The sequence below is a fragment of the Bidens hawaiensis genome, unplaced genomic scaffold (assembly GCF_021521415.1).
Source record: "Bidens hawaiensis isolate Kalapana, Puna unplaced genomic scaffold, B.hawaiensis_p1.1 tig00032851_1, whole genome shotgun sequence".
In the NCBI taxonomy this organism is placed as follows: domain Eukaryota; kingdom Viridiplantae; phylum Streptophyta; class Magnoliopsida; order Asterales; family Asteraceae; genus Bidens; species Bidens hawaiensis.
The window spans coordinates 108,100-113,513 of record NW_027495628.1 but is presented as its reverse complement, the minus strand read 5'-3'; the positions used below and the strand labels follow the sequence as shown (position 1 = coordinate 113,513).

The 5,414-nt window shown below is 36.0% G+C and overlaps 1 pseudogene across 1 annotated transcript; it reads left to right on the top strand.

The window, feature by feature from the left end:
* The first annotated feature begins 991 nt into the window (after window positions 1-991).
* On the top strand, window positions 992-5,056 carry LOC143584223 (cysteine-rich receptor-like protein kinase 2; annotated as a pseudogene). Its single transcript, XR_013144322.1, has 8 exons — window positions 992-1,745; window positions 2,173-2,845; window positions 3,302-3,397; window positions 3,484-3,620; window positions 3,770-3,980; window positions 4,115-4,349; window positions 4,444-4,594; window positions 4,683-5,056. The product of XR_013144322.1 is annotated as a cysteine-rich receptor-like protein kinase 2 (transcript).
* Window positions 5,057-5,414: the final 358 nt, after the last annotated feature.

Sequence of the window (5,414 nt, the reverse complement as noted above, 5' to 3'; positions counted from 1 at the left end):
ATAATATTATTTTTTTCCTCAATTTGTGGCCTAATAGCAGAAGGCTTGGGTTCTTTAGTGGAGACTGAAGTTCGATCCTCACTTGTGTTACTTTTTGTGGATATAGGCAATCAAGAATTTGAGCTCGGCTTTGCGAGGTTGTCAGTTCGAATCCGAAGCCCACCCGGGTTCTCGTCTCACCGTGTTACACGAGAGAGTTCTGTTCTTGTGGTGACATAACGACGGTCAAGTGGCAGTCGTCGGTATGGTTTCCTGTGGGAACGCCCAAGCCAAACTCAGAAGCCAGTGTGAACCAGATTAAGACAACACAGTCTAATTAGAGAGGGGCCACGGGACTCTCAAAAATTAAAAGTGTGTGGCCTGACACGTAAGAAAGTCGTCCGTTCAAAAAAAAAATGCCACCGGGATGGCTCCATGGATATTCTTTAATCTAGAAATCATCATGTATTTTAACGTGTCTATAGAATATTCAACGACATTGGTCAAGACAATGATTGAATCGAGTAAATTACTCAGAATAATTGATGGTGACTATTGAGACCGGAGGTTTATATATTATTATGTGGTTTAAGTGTTTTAACTTTAAAATGTTGGTAGATCAGCCTCAGCATCGTCTTCCTTAGGGCAATCTTCACGTTTCTTCAACTATCTTAGTTGCATGCGATTAACGAATAGGTAATAATTCACATGTTTCAACTCAATCAGTGGTTTACTTTTACTTACCTTTACGAATATGATGATTAGTGTTGTTATATAACCTTATGATAGTATGTTGATTTACCACTTAATTTGATTGTAATAGAACAGAAACCTAACATTGCACTGGCTGCTTAGAGATCAATATACAGAAAAATAATTTAGGTCATATATAATAACGTGCGAATACTTTATAATAAATGATGACAACAATTGTGTGTTGATCTGTTTAAGATGGATTTGCATAAATCAGATATTTGATATCTAGAACCATGTGCAGTGAATTTTGATAAAGATGAAGGGGCCTGCATTGAGAGAGCCTGTTTTGATCGTCATTTTGCTTCTGATAGATGCATTACAAGGGGATCCTAGATCTCAAATCATTGAATTAACCTGTAATAGACAGCTTCCGAGCAATGAAAGCGTATACATTCCACACTCTTTCCGGTCTATGGAGAAAATTAGCCCCGAATTACAACTTTCTAAAAGTGGAACATCATCCACAGGCTCGGGGCCTAACAGTAGCTATGCACTTGCTGAATGCTATGGAGATCTTTCTACAGAGGACTGTAATCTATGCTATGCAGAAGCACAAAGAGTTCTTCCCACTTGCTTTCCTAACAATGGTGGACAAGTTTTTCTTGATGGTTGCTTCACACGAATGCAAAACTATAGCTTTTATCAAGAATATGCGGGAGCAGATGATACAATGATATGTGGAAATACAAATAGGAGTCATGTGTTTAGGGATTTAGTGAGGCAGGCAATCTCAGACGCCGTAAGGGATGCACCAAGAAATACAAACTACTTTGCACGAAAACAGGAATTATCTGACACTGCAAATGTGTCAGCCTATGTGTTGGCAGACTGCTGGAACACTTTGAATGAGAATTCTTGTACAGAGTGTTTGGACAGCGCATTTTCATCGATCTTGAAATGCTTGCCATTATCTGAGGGGCGTGCACTCCACGCTGGATGTTTTCTGAGGTATTCGGATACCAATTTTCTCAATCCTGAGTCAACCGAGACCAATAATCAAGGTAATTCGGGTGCTTAACACCAAAATGAATAGTTTTAGAGATTCTTTGTATTAAAATTGCTAATTTTTTTAGCTACTTTAAGAAACTCATAAGTCATTGATCTAAGGTGGTATCAAATTTATCCCTCCAAACCAAGTTGCTAATTTTGAGGTATTCTAAAAATTGCTAATCTTTTATTTTCTTTTTTTTTTAATAACCAAAGTTCACCTTTCAAAACACAAATTACTCCTCTTGAGGAGGCGAGCCAAATACTTATAAAAAACATTGTTGACTAGATTTAAAAAGCTAGAATTTTGGAGCTGTATATATATGAGTTGAGTCGAGATCCACTTGGCTCAAGTAGTATTCAAGGTCAGCTTGAGTTCGGCTTAAAAGCTTGAATATTTATGTCAAACTTATATTTGATTACGAAACTTATTTCAAATGTATGTAGCAGGGATGAATGACAAATACCAATTCATCAAACTTATTTGTGGAAATGAAAGAGCGACCTTTGCAAATTTCATTCCGGGCTTTGTCCTGGCAATGGAACATGTTAGCGCCAAAATTAGTGAATCAAATTTTGGAGTAGCATATGGAGGCACTGGTGTATATGCACTTAGCCAGTGTTATGGTGATATGCCTACCAATGATTTCCGAGAATGCTATGCCATAGGACGTACTGCTGTTCCTAGTTGCTTGCCCCACACAGGTGGTAGAGTATATTTCAGTAGTTGTTTTTTTGAGATATGAGAGTTATAGTTTCTTTGAGGAGTATATAGGACAAGAAGATAGAAGTATATGTCTCAATAATACAATGAGAAACAATGCCTTTGAACAGTCAGTAAGGAAAGCGGTGGCTCAAGCAGTGGAAACCGCACCTAACAGCAACAACTACCATGCTAGAATACAGATTCTTATAACTGGGACAAAAAATGAGTTGGTTTATGCACAGGCTGATTGCTTACGCACAATAAATGTTGATTCTTGTGAGAAATGTTTACAAAAAGCAGCTGAGTCGATGTTAGACTGCTTGCCTAGGTCAGAGGGGTATGCATTGTTTACTGGTTGCTTCATGAAGTATTCTGATTCCAATTCTTCAAATCCTAATCACAATAGAGTCTCTAAAGGTAAATAAAATACTCTCAGAATCTCACTCTTCTTGTGGATAAAATTTATGGACTCCTAAATTTTGTATAAATTGTGTACGTTCAGTCATATGTTTCTACGAAAATGCCTATCAATTAAAAGAAAAATAGTGGTATTGTGTGATGATGATGATGATGATGATGATGATGATGATGATGATGATGATGATGATGATGATGATGATGATGATGATGATGATGATGATGGTGGTGAAAGTGATGGTGGAATTATGTTAGTTATGCAGTAATTCTGGAAATACAAAATCATTTTCAAGTGTCTGAACATGAAACATAAAGATTTAATTCTATTTTTTCTTAAATATTCCAAGGGAAAATTGAGATTCTTTTCTTTTAATAGCGATATTTGAATACACCACATTGAATAGGGTGATAAGTTGCATTTTTTTTGTTGATTGTTCATTTTTATGCGAATTGCAGGGAAGATAGTGGCTATTATAATGTCAGTTGGTTCCATTGTAACATTCCTAGTTGCTTTTTATGCATGGAAGCACAAAAGTAAATCAAAAAGAAAAGGTACCCGTTTTCATTCGTTTTTTTTTTTTTTACTATTTATTTAGCAATAGAAGTTGTGAAACCTTCTGATTCATTTAATATTTCAGGTTCTGATGACATTAAATTGTTGAATATGTTGAATAATAGTAGCTTGAACTTTAAATACTCCACGATCGAGAAAGCCACAAATTATTTCGATGAAGCCAATAAGCTCGGGCAAGGGGGATTTGGAACAGTGTATAAGGTAAGCTTTCAGAGTTAACCATCTGACCTAATCAAACAACTTTAATTCCTTATTCACGGTTCCTTGCATAATTTAGAATTATGGTGTTTTTGGTTAATCAAATGACTTGAATCACATTACAAGACTCTACATAATGAACATTGTCACAGGGTGTTCTTCCAAACGGAATAGAGATTGCTGTGAAGAGACTTTTCTTCAACCACAGAGATCGAGCAGGGGACTTCTACAATGAAGTCAATATCATTAGCAGTGTCGACCACAAAAATCTGGTCAAATTGGTAGGATTTAGTTGCTTAGGTCCTGAAAGTATTCTCGTTTATGAATATCTACCCAATAGGAGTCTCAATCATTTTATCTTTGGTAAGCACTTTGACCTCCCAAATCCCCCAAAGCCCAAGTTAACATGGTGTGTTAGCATTTTGTCATTCAACTGTCATTTGATGAAAATGAAATTTGTTTTACTCATCTATTGTATTTTTTTCTAATTTGTACAGATCCGGCTAGAGGTAAGGAACTAAACTGGGGAAAAAGATATGACATCATTGTAGGGATAGCGGAAGGTTTGGCATACCTTCATGAAAACAGTCAAATCAGGATCATTCACCGCGATATAAAAGCCGCTAACATCTTGCTGGATTTGAGGCTTGATGCTAAGATTGCTGATTTTGGGTTAGCCAGATCTTTTCAACAAGATAAAAATCATATAAGCACCGGGATTGCAGGAACACTGTATGCACTACTTATAGGAATTCTTCTTGATATACAAACAAAGATGAGGATGCTTGATTTTACTTTCATTACTTGTTTTGGTTTATTATTGTAGTGGATATATGGCTCCAGAATACATTGCCTATGGCAAATTAAGTGAAAAGGTGGATGTATATAGCTATGGCATGCTTTTACTTGAGATCATTACTGGAATGCCAAATAGAGGGATGCAAACATCAGAGGACACGCGTATCTTGATTTCTATGGTAAGTACAATCATTTCGTATAGGATTTTAAGAATTATTCTAAAGTTAAATGTAGAATATAATAATTTCCTCATTGTTAACATGATAGGCATGGGAGCATTTTAAGCAAGGGTCAATGGAGGAGCTTATTGATGAAAACTTGATGCTGAACAATGAAAGCAATCGCAAAACAAAAAAGGAAGTAGAAAGAGTGCTGCATATAGGGCTTCTTTGCATTCAAGAAGTTGCATCACTTAGACCAACCATGTCTATGGCTCTACAAATGTTATCTAAGAATATAGAACCACTTCCTTCACCTGCAAACCCACCTTATGTAGCTGATAGCACCATAAAACTAAATGAGTATGGTCCGATGCATGGAGTAATTAATCCTGGTTCACTTCCCACTGTATCATACAGTTCATTTATCCCAAGGTAGATGTTTGTTTAGATTTATTACCAAAACAAATGTACCTACATTTTGGAAAAGTACTCTAAAATAACAACAATTCAGTGTTGTCAATGAGTTTGTAGAATTATGAATAAAAAGTAAAACCAGGACCATGGCCAAAAGTGTGTGTCATGTATAAATAAGAGCAATAGGAGTTTTCTATTTATTATTGCCCTCAATCGTTAAATCAATTTTGTCGTGACTATTTAATCAAATGTTGTGCATAGGGTTTCATGGTGAGTCGATTTTCAAGATACAATGATGCAACACATGTAGATTATCTTATCAACATTGCATTTTGTAGTCATAAGTAGATTTCACTACTAAGTTATTAGGGATTTCCAGTAACTAGAATTGTGCTCCGATCCTGATATGGTATATAATAGAAAA